General features: G+C 36.5%; 1 protein-coding gene across 1 annotated transcript in view; it reads left to right on the top strand.

Annotated features, from left to right (window-relative positions):
* The window catches only part of UBE2K (ubiquitin conjugating enzyme E2 K), a 77,605-nt gene that overhangs the window by 25,517 nt on the left and 36,499 nt on the right, over nt 1-15,589 (top strand). The gene's annotated exons all lie outside the window — the stretch shown is intronic.

The following is a 15,589-nucleotide window of genomic DNA, read 5'->3' as shown; positions in this document are numbered from 1 at the left end:
AAAAGCTGAAATCCTCACCATTAGGCCACCAGGGAATTTCCTGCATGTGTATATCTTATTGTTTCAGCACTTTTGTTGAAAAGACTGTCTTTATTCCATTGTATTGCCTTTGCTTTTTTTTTTAAAGATCAGTTGACTGTATTTATGTGGGTCTCTTTCTGGGCTGTCTATTCTATTGCATTGACTTATTTGTTAAATCTTTGGCCAATATTACATTGTCTTGAGGTCTGTAACTTTATAGTAAGTATTGAAATTGGGTAGTGTCCTTTATTTTTTTGGTTCTTCTTTGATATCATTCATCAGGGTTTTGTAGTTTTCCTCATATAGTTTTTGCACATACTTTGTTAGATTTATACCTAAGTATTTTTTTCTTTTTTCTTTTTTTAATTTCTGATGTTAATGTAAGTGGTATTATGGTTTTTTTATTATTATTATTATTTTTGAGGTATGCGGGCCTCTCACTGTTGTGGCCCTCTCCCGTTGTGGAGCACAGGCTCTGGATGCACAGGCTCAGCGACCATGGCTCATGGGCCCAGCTGCTCCGCAGCATGCGGGATCTTCCTGGACGGGGGCACGAACCCGTGTCCCCTGCATTGGCAGGCGGACTCTCAACCACTGCGCCACCAGGGAAGCCCCGGTATTATGTTTTTAATTTCAAATTCTGCTTGTTTACTCCTGGTATGTAGGACGGCAGTTGACTTTTGTATGTTAACCATGTATCCTGCAACCTTCGTATCATCACTTACTTGTTCTAGGAATTACTCTGTTCTTTCAGATTTTCTACAGAGATGATTATTTCAAACAAAGACAGTTTTATTTTTTCCTTCCCAATAGTACACCTTTTATTTCCTTTTCTTGTTTTATTACATTGGCTTGAACTTCAAGTATGATGTTGAAAAGGAGTGGCAAGAGGGGATATCCTCACATTATACCCGATCTTACTGGGAAAGTGTTGAGTTTCTCACCAATTAGTATGATGTTCATTGTAGCTTTTTTGCAGATATTCTTTACCAAGTTGAGAGAGTTTCACTCTATTCCTGACTTACGGAGAGTTTTTATTGTGAATGAGTGTTAGATTTCATCACATGGTTTTCCTGCACCTTTTGATATGATCATGTGGTTTTTGTTTTTTAGCCTGTTGATTGGTTGGATTACACTAATTTTATTTTTGAATGTTGAACCAGCCTTGTATATACCTGGGATTAAATCCCACTTGGTGGGGATATATGTATACATATAGCTGATTCACTTTGTTATACAGCAGAAACTAACACAACATTGTAAAGCAATTATACTCCAATAAAGATGTTAAAAAAAAATCCCAGTTGATTGTGGTGTGTAATTATTTTTATATGTTATTGGAATCAGTTTGCTAATATTTCGTTGACGATTTTTGCATCCCTGTTCATGAGAGATATTGGTCTGTAGTTTTCCTTTCATCTGTGTTTGTCTCCTTTTAGTATTAGGGTAATGCTGGCCTCACAGAATGAATTAGGAAGTATTTTGCAACTATTCTGTGAAAGAGATTGTAGGGAATTTCTTCCATAAATGTTTGGTAGAATTCATCTTTGACACCATCTAGGGCTGGTGCTTTTTGTTTTGGAAAGTTATTAATTATTCAACTTCCTTAATAAATATTAGTCCTTATTCAGAGTATCTATTTGTTTTTGTTTTGACAGAGTGTGTCTTTCAGAGAATCAGTCCACTACATCTAGGTTATCAAATTTGTGAGCATAATCATTCGCAGTACTCTTTTATTCCTTTGTCTGTGGGATTAGTAGAGATGGCCTCTTTCATTTCTGATATTTAGTAATTTGTGTCTTGTCTCTTTTTTGTTGTTGTTGTTAACCTATCTAGAGGCCCATCAATTTACTTGATTGTTTCAAAGGACCAGCTTTTGGTTTGGTTGATTTTCCTTTGTGTTTTCAATTTCATTGATTTCTGCTCTAATTTTTATTTTTATTTTTTTAGGCCGCACTGTGCGGCATGGCATGCGGGATCTTAGTTCCCCAACCAGGGATCGAACCTGTGCCCCAGGGAAGTCCCTCTGCTCTAATCTTTAAATTAATTTTTCTTTTGCTTCCTTTGTATTTAATTTTTCTTTTTCTAGTTCTGTAAGGTAGAATCTTAGATTATTGGTTTTTTCTTCTTTTCTAATACATGCATTTAGTGTGAATTTTGCTCTAAGCACTATACTTCATGAAATCCCACAAATTCTGTTAAGTTGTACTTTTGTTTTCAAAGTTGGAAATGTTAAACAATTTCTCTTAATATGTCTTATTTCACTCATGTGTTATTTAGAACTGTGTTGTTTAGTATTTTGAGGTTTTCCTGCTATCTTTCTGTCATTGATTTCTAGTTTAACTCCATTGTGGTCTGAAAGCATGCTTTGTATGATTTCTGTTCTTCTGAATTTGTAAGGTGTGTTTTGTGGCCCCAAATATGGTTTACCTGGTAAATATTCTGTGTGACCTTGAGAAGAATGTGTATCTTGCTGTTGGATGAAATAGTCTATGGTTATCAATTAGATCCAGTTTGATTGTTGGTGCTAATTAGTTCAGCTGTGTCCTTACTGTCTTTCTGCCTGTGGATCTGTCAAATACTGGCAGAGGAGTGTTGTAGTCTTTGGCTGTAATACTGGACTCATCTAACTCTCTTTGTAGTTCTATTGCTTTTGCCTTACGTATTTTGAAACTCTGTTATGCTCATACAGTTTAAGTTTTTTGTTGTTTTTGTTTTGTGTTTTTGGCCATGCCGAGCGGCTTGCGGGATCTTAGTTCCCCATTAAAGTCCTCAGGGAAGTCCCCAGTTTAAGTATTTTTAATGTCTTCTTGGATAATTGACCTGTTTATCATTATGTGATGTCCCTCTTTATTCCTGGTAATTTTCCTTGCTGTGAAATCTGCTTTGTCTGAAATTAAAATGACTACAATTTTCTTTTTTTTTAAAAAAACTTATTTATTTATCTATTTATTTATTTGGCTGCATTGGGTCTTAGTTGTGGCACACGGGATCTTTGTTGCGGCATGTGGGATCAAACGTTGCAGCTCATGGGCTCTTCATTGTGGCACACGGGCTTCTCTCTAGTTGTGGTGAGTGGGCTCCAGAAAGCGTGGGCTCAGTACTTGCAGCGCGCAGGCTTAGTTGCCCCATGGCGTGTGGCATCTTAGTTCCCTGACCAGGGATCGAACCACATCCCCTGCATTGGAAGGCAGATTCTTTACCACTGGACCACCAGGGAAATCCCCACTACAACTTTCTTTGGATTAGTATATTTTTCTCCGTCCCTTTACTTTTTTTTCAAAATTGTGATGTAAAATACACAGAATTGTCACCATCTTAACCATTCACGTTGCCGTGAATCCACTCTCCAGAGTGTATTCATCTTGCAAAACTGAAAGTCTATACCCAGTGAACAGTAACTCCCTTTTCCCTCTACCCCCAGCTCCTGGTAACTACCATTTTACTTTCTGACTCTGTAAGTAGAATCATAAAGTATCTTTTTGTGACTGACTTATTTCACTTAGCATAATGTCCTCAAGGTGCATCCATGTTGTAACGTGTCAGATTTCCTTCCTTTTTAAGGCTGAATAATCCATTGTGTACACTACATTTTGTTTATTTATTCATCTGCCAGTAGGCACTTGGGTTCTTCCACCTTTTGGCTTTTTTGAATAATGCCATCACGAACATGAGTGTGCAGATTATCTTATTTGAGACCCTGCTGCAGTTCTTTTGAGTATGTACCCAGAAGTGGAATTGCTGGATCACATGGTAATTCTGTTTTCCTTTTTATCTTTTTTTTCTGTGTGTGTGTGCGTGTGTGTGTTTTCAATTTTTTGATGAATTATACTGTTTTCCATTGTGGCCACACCATTTTATATTCCCACCAGTAGTGCACAGAGTTCCAGTTTCTTCACATCCTTGCCAACACTTGTTATTTCCAGTGTTTTTGATAGTGGCCATCTTAGTGGATGCGAGGTGGTATCTCATTGTGGTTTCGATTTGCATTTTCCTAATGATAGTTGCATAGTGAATTGAGCATCTTTTTATGCACTTGATGGCCATTTGTATATCTTGTGGAGAAATGTCTATTCAAGTACTTAGCCATTAAAAATTTTTTTAATGGTTTCCCTATTATTTTTTAAAATATTCATTCATTCATTATTTATTTATTTATTGGCTGCGTCGGGTCTTAGTTGGGGTGCACAGGCTCTTTGTTGTGGTCTTAGTTGCAGCTTTTCTCTAGTTGTGGCACGTGGGCTCCAGTGCGCATAGGCTATGTAGTTGCGGCATGCAGGCTGTCTAGTTGTGGCATGTGGGCTTAGTTGCCCTGTAGCATGTGGGATCTTAGTTCCTTGACCAGGGATCGAACTGGCGTCCCCTGAATTGCAAGACAGATTCTTAACCAGTGGACCACCAGGGAAGTCCCACTTTGCCATTTTTAAATTAGGTTGTTTGTTTTTTGTTGTTGAGTTTAAGAGCTCTATATATTTTGGATATTAACCACTTGTCATTTATATGATTTGCAAATATTTTCTCCTATTCCATAGGTTACCTTTTCACTCTGTTGATTGTATGCTTTGATACACAGAAGTTTTTCATTTTGATGTAGTCTGTTTTATTTTTACTTTTGTTGCCTGTGTTTTGGTGTTGTATTTAAAGTGATTTTTTATAGACAACATGAAGTTGAATCCGTTTTTTATCTACTTCAACAGTATATTTTAATTATTTAGACCATTGACATGTAAGATCATAACTGATAGCTGGATTAATGCCTACCATATTTTTAAATGGTTTTCTGTTTATTGCCCTTGTTCTTTTTTTGTCTTTCACTCTTTTCTGCCTTATCTTGTTTTTAATTGATCATTTTATATGATTCTAGTTTTAGTTTTTTTCTTCTCTTAGTGTAGCAGTTGTGCTTTAAAAAAAAAAAAAACTTTACCCTTGAATTACTATACACACTTACTTAAAAGTGCTCTTCTAGGAATTCCCTGGTGGTCCAGTGGTTAGGACTCTGCACTTCCACTGACGGGGGGCCTGGGTTTGATCCCTGGTTGGGGAACTAAGATCTTGCAAGCTGTGTAGCACAGCCCCCCAAAAAAAATGCTCTTCCAGATAACACTACATTACTTCATGGGTAGTGCATATTTTATTTCATCTTCATTTATTCCTTTCCTAATGCTGTTGCTTTCTTTAAATACATTCAAAGTGTCTGATCGATATCATTATCCTGCTTTCTGAAGAATTTCTTTTAACATTTCTTGCAAGGCAGGTCTGCTGGCAATAGATTCCCTTAATTTTTGTTTATCTGAAAAGTCTTTATTGTTGATTTCTGAGGGATAATTCCATTGGATATAGAAATCTAGGTTGGTGGGGCTTTTTTTTTAAAACATTTTAAATGTATCACTCTATTCTCCTCTAGCTTTCATGAATCCGAAGAGAAGTCTAATGTAACTCTTATCATTGCTCCTGTATAGGCAAGGTGTTTTTTTTCCTCTGGCTTCTTTCAAGATGTTTTCTTTCTTCTGATTTTCTTCAGTTTGAATATGGTATGCTTAGGTATAGATTTTGGTTTGAACTCTGAGCTTCCTGGATCTGTGATTTGGTATCTGTCATTAATTTAGGGAAATTCTTAGTTATTACTTCAAATATTTCTTGTTTTCTTCTCCTTCTGGTATTCCCATTACTCATATGTTACACCTTTTGGATATTCTGTTGTCTTTTTCATGTGTTTTTCCTTTGCATTTCAGTTTTGGAAGTTTCTATTGACACTTCTAGCTCACTGATTCTTTCTCCACATTTATGTACTAATGAGTCCATCAAAAGCATTTTTTTTTCTGTTACAATCTTTTTGATTTCTAGCATTTCCTTCTGATTCTTTCTTAGAGAGTCCATCTCTCTGCTTACATTACCCATGTGTTTTGGATGTTGTCAACTCTTTCTGTTACAGCACTTAGCATATTAGTCATAGTTTTAAGTTTCCAGTCTAATTCCAACATTTCTGCCATATCTGAGTCTGGTTCTGATGCTTACTCTGCCTCTTTAAACTGTGTTTTTTGTCTTTTAGTATGCCTTGTAATTTTTTTCTTGAAAGCCAGGCATAATGTACTAGAAAAGGAACTATACAAGTAGGTCTTTAGTGTTACCTTTTATGTTTATCTAGCTAGGGTTTAGGCTGTGTTTACGATTTGCAGTAGCTATAGGTGTCAGGCTAGAGGGGGCTGGAGGGTATTGCCCCTCTCTCAGGTTGGTTAGATCTGTTAAAACCCCAATTGATGTTATGCTCTGGTGAAATAGTTTCGCTTGCGGGCAGGCTTTGTTAAGAAGAATCAAATACTCTGGGCTTATTTCTAAATAAGAGAAATGGCTACTTTCTCCCTTCCCTTGCCAGAAGCATGAGGGGATTTTTCTCTGATCTTCACTGTGAAAACCTTGTAGGAATCCTGGAGGTAAAAATTCACAAAAGTGGTAGGACCCCCTGGGAGTTTTTCACTCTCAAATTTATCCCCACTGTGCCTCCAGCAATGTCGATTACAATTTAGGTTTTCATACTCTGGTAGTGGTTCAAGCAGAGATGCTTGTGAGCTTTTGTTCTGGTTTGATTCTCTTTTTCTGCCCGTTTGTCTCTCCAGTTATGGGGGCTGTGGTTGACCCTGTGACTTCAAGTCTCTGATGGATCTAAGAAGAGTAGTTGATTTTCAGTTTGGACAGTCATTTATTCTTCTCATTTCGGATTTCACCCATTCTACCCCATTCCATCTTCTTCATTACATTATCTGCCATCCTTTTAACGTCTAACTCTACCATAGCTGTGTCATGAGCATTTAAACATACTGTTTAATGGCTATGTTATAAAGAAACCCCACCTTCTGCCCTCTTTCTTCATCCAAACTACTGCTTTGTTTCTCACTTCCCCCTTTATAGCCAACATTTGGAGGAGTTCTCTCTAATCATGCTCTCCATTTCCTCACCATTCATGACTATCCAGTTAATAGTGGGTGTTTTTATCTTTTCACTTTGCAAAGACCTCCCTGCTGCTCAGCCTTTTTAAAGTGTTTCATTCAGAGCAAAAGTTACATGTGTATGTGTTTAAAATAATTTTCAAACAGCACCATGGTCTCCCATTTACCTCAGATCTATAATTCTTCGTTTTCTTACCCTCAGAGATCCACCATTGCCGATTTCTTGTATGTGTTTTCGGAAGTTTGTGTGTGTGCACATTCAGGGCTTTCACTGTGAAGAAGATAATTTTTGCTTATTTTTTCTTTGTGCAGTCTTAATAGTAATATATGTAAAGTCTAAAGTCTCTTTGAGTTAAGTGTAAAATAAAAATTCTAAATGGTAAATATTGTGTCATAGTGTAAATGGTGGTATGTATTTCTTACTGGGCAGACACTGGGGCATCCTATAATTGATGGTATCTTAAGAGTCGGTGAAATAGAATGTATATGCCTTGGCTCCTGCATCATCTTTAGAACCAGGCTTTTCTGATTATTAGCTGTGTGTGATCTCTGTGTGTCTTAGTTTCCTTATTGGTAAACACATAAAGTTGTGAGGGTTAAATGAATTATTACATATAAGTCAGTTAGGATACAGCTTATATGGTGTATTAGTTATTAATCTCTCAGCAACAATAACTACTCTGCTTTTTTTTTATAAATTATTTACTTTTGGCTGCGTTGGGTCTTTGTTGCTGCGTGCGGGCTTTCTCAAGTTGTGGCAAGCAGGGGCTGCTCTTTGTCGCGATGCGCAGGCTTCTCATTGCGGTGGCTTCTCTTGTTGCGGAGCAATGGCTCTAGGCGCGCAGGCTTCAGTAGTTGTGGTGTGCGGGCTCAGTAGTTGTGGTGCGCGGGCTTCAGTAGTTGTGGTGTGTGGGCTCAGTAGTTGTGGCTTGTGGGCTCTAGAGTGCAGGCTCAGTAGTTGTGGCGCATGGGCTTAGTTGCTCTGTGGCAGGTGGGATCTTCCCGGATCAGGGCTCGATCCCGTGTCCCCTGCACTGGCAGGCGGATTCTTAACCACTGCACCACCAGGGAAGCCCTAACTGCTCTTCTCTTTGAAACATTTTTCTTTCTTTGGTGCCAGTGATAACAGAGTATCCTGGATTTTCCTCTTGTTCACCGTATCTTCAGCCAAGCTCACTCCTGAACTCTAGACCTGAGTTTTCAACTGTCTACTTGGCCTTTTGGATTTTCATAAATATCTTTTTTCAACATGTCCAAAGCTGAATTTTTGATTTTCCCTCTTCCCCAAACTCTGACCCCTCAGTTTCCCGTTTCCTTATCTTAGTTATTGTTTTACCATCCACCCAGTGGAAAATCAAAACCGTAAGAGTGATCCTTGTTCCTTCCTTAAGATCATACAGTTTTAGTATATAATAACTAAGTTCTATAAATTTTATCTCCTGCTGGTCTTAATTCATCTGCTTCTCTTCATCTCAGTGTACTTTCTAATCACTGTCACTGGATTCCTAACCTTCTTCTCTGTATCTGCTTTAATCTCCCTCCAGGCATTTCCCTCCCACTGCAGCCAGGATGTTTTAAAAGACCCAAATCTGTTTGTCTTGTCTCAACTTTTTTTTCTTATTGTTCTTCATGGCCCTGCGTAATCTGGCTCCTGCCTACTTTCCCTCCCTCATTTCTGCTCTTTTATTCTGTGTATTCTAGTCACATTGGTGGCTTTTCAATTTCTAAACATGCCAAGTCCTTCCTCGCCTCTACTTTGCACAGGATGAACTTTCTGCCTGAAATGCTGTCATTGCCTAAGTTAAATCGTTTAAAGGTGATTTCCTGAGGGAATCCTCTTCTTAATCATGACTCATGATATCCTATCCTTCATTTAAAAATTATATAATTTGTTGTTTAATACCTTAGAATGAAAACTCTATGGGGATAAGGTAGGTTAGAGAACATTTCTGGTTGATGATTTTACCACCAGTACCTATTTGCCTTGCAAATGGTGGGTACTTAATAAATATTCATGGAATTAGTAGGTTCAGAACTGTAATTATTCTGTATTCTAGATTGTGTGAAGTGTGATGACAAAAGTCCAGAAAGTAAGATTTTAATGGCACACTGTTTCTGTAATTGGAGAGGCTATTATTTCCTGGTTCTTTGGAGCTACACTGTCCAGTACTGTACCCACTAGCTATGTGTGATTTTTTTCTTTTCCTTCAAGTTTAAAAAAAATTACTCTTTTAAAAAGTGTATTAGTCAGTGGTTTTTAGTATAACAAGGTTGTGCAGTTATTACAAGTATATAATTCCAGAACATTCTTGTCACCCCCAAAAGAATCCCTGATTAACAGATCCTTCCTATTTTCCCCTCCTCCCTGAGAAACCGATATTTTACTTTCTGTTTCTGTGGATCTGCCTATCACATGTGGCTTTAGAACACTTGAAGTGTGGCCATTCCAAATTGAAAGGTGCTGTAATTGTAAGTTAGACACTGAATCTTGAAGACTTAGTATTATAAAATGTGAAGTATCTCAGAAATTTTAATTACATATTAAAATAATTTTTAATATATTGGAGGTAAATATTAAAATTAATTTCTCCTGTTTCCTTTTACTCTTTTTAATGTGATTACTAGAAAAATTTAAAAATACATTTGTAAAACACTCCCTCACACCATACACAAAAATAAACTCAAAATGGCTTAAAGACTTAAAATATAAGACATGACACCATAAAACTCCTAGAAGAAAACATAGGCAAAACGTTCTCTGGCATAAATTGTACCAGTGTTTTCCTAGGTCAGTCTCCCAAGGCAATAGAATTAAAAGCAAAAATAAACAAATGGGACCTAACCAAACTTAAAAGCTTTTGCATAGCAAAGGAAACCATGAACAAAACAAAAAGACAGCCTGTGGACTGGGAGAAGATATTTGCAAATGTTGTGACCAACAAGGGCTTAATTTCCAAAATATACAAACGGCTCATACAGCTCAAACAACCCAATCAAAAAATGGACAGGAAACCTAAATAGACATTTCTCTAAAGAAAACATACAGATGACCAGTGGGCACATGAAACAATGCCCAACGTCATTAATTATTAGAGAAGTGCACATCAAAACTACAATGAAGTATCACTTCATACCAGTCAGAATGGCCATCATTAAAAAATCTACAAATTTTAAATGCTGGAGAGGGTGTGGAGAAAAGGGAACCCTCCCATGTTATTGGTGGGACTGTAAATTGGTGCAGCTACTATGGAAAATAGTATGGAGGTTCCTTAAAAAACTAGAGTTGCCATACGATCCAGCAATCCCACTCCTGGGCGTATATCCAGATAAAACTATAATACAGAAAGATACATGCACCCCAGTGTTCATAGCAGCACTATTTACAATAGCCAAGACATGGGAGCAACCTTAATGTTCATCAACAGATGAATGGATAAAAAAGATGTGTATATACACATACATATACACACACGATGGAATACTAGTCCACCATATAAAGAATGAAATAATTCCATTTGCAGCAACATGGATGGACCTAGAGATTATACTAAGTGAAGTAAGTCAGAGAAAGACAAATATCATATCACTTATATGTGGAACCTAAAGAAATGATACAAATGGGGAATTCCCTGGAGGTCCAGTGGTTAGGACTCAGTGCCTTCACTGAGGTGGCCCGTGTTCAAGCCCTGGTTGGGGAACTAAGATCCCGCAAGTTGCATGCCCCCCGCCCCCCCAAAAAAGATGCAAATGAACTTATTTACAAAATAGAAACAGACTTACATAGAAAACAAACTTATGGTTACTAAAGGGGAAGGGGGTGTGGAAGGGATAAATTGGGAATTTGGGATTAGCAGATACAAACTGCTATATATAAAATAGATAACAACGTCATACTGTTTAGCACAGGAAACTATATTAAATATCCTGTAATAAACCATAATGGACCAGAATATGAAAAAGAATATATATGGGGGCTTCTATGGTGGTCCAGTGGCTAAGACTCTACACTCCCAATGCAGGGGCCCTGGGTTTGATCCCTGGTTAGGGAGCTAGATCACACATGCTGAACTAAAGATCCAGAGTGCTGCAACTAAGACCCGACGCAGCCAAATAACTAAATAAATATTTTTTTAAAAAAGCATATATATGGGCTTCCCTGGTGGCGCAGCGGTTGAGAATCTGCCTGCTAATGCATGGGACACGGATTCGAGCCCTGGTCTGGGAGGATCCCACATGCCGCGGAGCAGCTAGGCCCGTGAGCCACAACTACTGAGCCTGCGCGTCTGGAGCCTGTGCTCCGCAACAGGAGAGGCCGCGATAGTGAGAGGCCCGCGCACCGAGATGAAGAGTGGCCCCCGCTTGCCACAACTAGAGAAAGCCCTCGCACAGAAACAAAGACCCAACATAGCAAAAATAAATAAATAAATTCAAAAAAAAAAAAAAGAGAAATGGTCATATAATTACCATTAAAAAAAAAAGCATATATAAGTATAACTGAATCACTTTGCTGTATACCAGAAGCTAACACAACATTGTAAATCAACTATATTTCAATTAAAAAAATACAATCACTTATGAATAACTGGAAAAAAATAAAGTACATTTGTGGCTTATGGTATATTTCTATTGGATAGCACTAGTCTAGAATGTGGTTTTTAGTAAGGACCACAAATGTGTCCCCATGGCCTCAGTTTCCCATTTTTCTTCTAGTCTCTTAGTTTCCATGTCAGCCCTGCTTTGGAAATGTGAATGTCCCAAGTTTCAGGTTTTTAACTGCTTAGGAGGTGGAAATGTTTCTCCTTGAGCCCTAGAATAGTAGGGGAAACATAAGTCATTTATGTTAAATTATGAGAAAGTAATGGCAAGTGTTAAGCCTCATTTCCAACAAATGAGGAAGAATTGAATTTCACATTTATTTACATGATAATAATGAGCAGTGTTCCTGAATTTTGGTAGTAGTGCTTTGACTAGGAAACAAATGAATAGTTTTTTTAATAGCATATGAGAATTATCTATAACTTTAGGGGTCATTTAGAATTATATTTGCCTATCTGAAATTTGGATTTAAATTATATTTTAGAAAACTTTTTCCAGAATAAAAGAAGAGAGGCTAAAGTGATAAATTATTCCTTTAAAGTATAATATTTGCTTTATGTAGAAGTTTTCTGCTCCAACATCATTATCAAAAGTCAACATATTGAAGTGTTAAATGGCTACTATACATTCAGCATTTACTATTTGGTAGGCATTAATATTGTGTTCATTAAATTCCCCCATGAACTGTGTGTGGTAGGTACTATTAATTCCCAATTGACTGAGGATGAAACTGAGGTATGGAGTGGTTAGTTAACTTGCTCAAGGTCACATAGGTAGTACGTTTTAAACAGGTTAAACAACAGTAGCTTATACTTAGTGCTTTCTCAATAAAATCTATCAATTTTTAGTTTTTCCCAGGAGAATGTAAGCTCCAAGTGGGCAGGGACTTAGTTTTGTCACTTAGTTGTTTCACTGACAGTTGAGATTGCTTTCTGGCATGTAGTAGATCCCAGGAATTATTTGAAAGAATTTTGTGATGATGATGATGTCAGTTCATCAAGAGACTTGGCCTTGAGAATCTACTAGAATTACTTTAAATTTTGCACAGTTGCTTATTAGCAGTAATGTTCGTTTATCTACCACTTCCAAATTAACTTCAGCGTTATGTACTGTTTGGCATACTTTATGCATGTTATATCTTAATAAAATATTCAATAAAAAATTGTTTACTAGGAGCTGTAGCTTTTGTTCATCTCTTTTCCTTTTATGTGTTGGAAATGCATTGGAGCCACAAGGAAACGTAAGAAAAATCAAGACTACCAGAGGTCCCACTGTGTGTTCAGATAAGTTGGGAGAAGAAAGTATAGTAAAGCAACTTTCCAACTGTTCTTAGAAAAAATAGTATAGTGATGAAACAATTCAAGGTTTCATCCAAAAGCCTCAGCCTCCCTGGTTGTTGCAGTCATTAAAATCGAAAACACATTATTTTATTTATTTTTAGAAATTACAGTTTCCATTCTTAGTTTGGAAACAGACCTGTGAAATAAATTTTATAAAATAGGGCTTTGAAATCAAAGGTTTTTGTAATTAATAGTGTTAGGAGAAGGGTAACTATGCTCCTTCTATCCAGGAGATTCTCATTTAATTCTGAGGTGTATTCTCATTTTACAATAATAAAATTGAGAGTTAGATGGTGACTTACCTGAATTAACATCACAAATAAGTGGCAGAACTGGGAATCACCTCACATCTGTCTGACTTCCAAGGCCATGATTTTTTAAAATACTGTCTGTCATTTTGCTGTTTTCCATTTTTTCCCCTTACAGTTCTTGAGTCTTAAAGTGGGATTTTAAGTTATTTTGTGTGGGCAGTGGGGTTGGAGTTTTGGATTGTGGAAATACTGGATGTTTGAATTAAAGTATGGATGTAATAAATGATAATTGTTGCGTGATAGAAAAATTAAGCTGTGAAAAATCTGTCTTTAACTTTCCATTTTCTTTTTATCTTTGGTTATCTGTGGATAAAAACCCTACTCTAGAACATAGAATACTTTATAATGGGATTCATTATGGTGATTGTATTTTCTTGAGTTGTTTAGTAAATTTTTCATACACGAATAGTGTTCTTTCCCTAGAGTGAAAAAAAGACTCACTTTTCTCTGAATTACAATTTTGGGGGAATGAGGACAGAGGTAATATTTGTTTATTAATATTTGTTTACTTAGCATTTTACTAAACAAACAGTTGGGGACAATCTAGAAGGCAGCTTTTCTAATTTGTTACTTCTTTCTACCCTTCCCCAAACTTCAGTGTAGTAAGTGTCCTTTAGTATCCTGCCATTTTAGGATTATTTACTTCTTTTGGGGAAGGGGATATTGTGGGAACCTTATTGAGAACTTTGAAAGCATTCACGATTTGCAAGATTCGGTTACTCTTGTTTCCCTTAGAAATCGTAGGGGAGAAAAATAGATGTCTGTAAGTTACACTTTTGGCTTCTTAAATTGGTCGGTGAACGAACGTCCGGTGCCTATGATTTTCATTTTAACATTATCAATTCCTGTGCTTACTGGAAAAAGTATTTTGCCATTACTAAAATTGTACATTTCATCCTCTTCTGAAAATACCAAGGATAATAATGATTTTTTTAGGGCACAGGAAGAAGTTCCCCATTATGCATATTTATAATTAAATTTAATTTGGGGGTAAAATTATCTTCAGAAAAATATGAAATACTTTAATCCCAAATGTAGAAAAATGTTATGAAATAAACCAGTACTAGTTAAAATGCATAAAGTAAGTTTTTTAATCCTATGTTCTTATTAAAAGATAAGATAAATTAGGAGTCATTAAATCTTTAAAATTTGAGTTTTAAATTATGTATTTTTTCTGTACTTAACATTCGGTACTAAACTGTTTAGTACAGAGAAAGTGAAAATGATGGTATCTTCTCCTGGGGGTGAGGGGAGGAAGTCAGGGACCTTAAAACAATAATTCCTACGCTGTTTCATCCAGTAAGCAAGTTTAAGAAGGTGGGTTCAAAAGCAAAAATTTACTTTTGAAATCTTGTCGGGCTTTCTTTCATAAGAGTACATGTGTCACTTAGGTATAAAGTGTAAAGTACAAAATAAGTAGATGTAGATAAATATAAAAATCCTAACCAAAAAATGAAAGGAGAGCTTTGTATATTAAGGATTTATGTTTTAAAAAATTGAGAAAAGGGGAGGATCATTGTGTTTGGTGAATAGACCAGTAAGATACTGGGGTAGGTTACATAATGTAAGCAGAGAGCCCATTTGCAGGCAGGTACTTGGGAGTGTTAAAGTGAATCCCACTGGAAGGTTTCCTGAATCATGGTCACTGTTTACTATGAGAATGAATTGTTAAAGATTATTGAGAGATTGAAGTGATAATATTGATATGACAGTACTTTGAGAAGTGTAAAGTACAAAATAAGTAGCTGTAGATAAATATAAAAATCTGTTTTGAGAAGTAAGTAATTGCCATTGAAGTAAACTAAGCAGAAAAACAGTTTGAGGAAGGCATTAGAAGATTCTATTGAGGCATTTAGGCTTTAGGAATTATTGTGGAAAGCGATATTAATTAGACACTTAGAGCTTTCATCATCCTGGTTGATGGTGTAGTATTTCAGTTAACCTAAACATCTAGAAATTTAAGTGAGAGCTTATAGCCTAAATAGTTTTTAATGATCTTGAATTTTCTGTTTGGGCTAGAACCCATGTAGCCCGGGGGTATCGAATTGCAGAGTTCATCTACAGATGAATAGAATTATCACTTTGGACCTAACACACATGAACTCAGCAAATATAAAATAAAGGTGTCTGCTAGTTTTCTCAAAACATTCCTGTAAAGTCAGCCAGACATTGTACTGTTGTTCAAAGTGGTGTTATGTCATTAAAAACATTGCAGTTAAAATTTGTTAGTATTTTTGTTTTAAATATTCAGATTGGCTAATTACGTTCTAGAAAAGCAGACTATTATTTTTACTAGAGCAGATAAGCTTATGAAAGAGCGTGTTTCAAAATTTTTTATAGGTAATACTTTAATAAAAATAGGCCTTTTTCTTGCTGA

The sequence above is a fragment of the Monodon monoceros genome, unplaced genomic scaffold, assembly GCF_005190385.1.
Source record: "Monodon monoceros isolate NGI ecotype Baffin Bay Population unplaced genomic scaffold, NGI_Narwhal_1 Super_Scaffold_20, whole genome shotgun sequence".
NCBI lineage: Eukaryota > Metazoa > Chordata > Mammalia > Artiodactyla > Monodontidae > Monodon > Monodon monoceros.
This window is presented reverse-complemented; position numbering and strand designations above follow the sequence as displayed.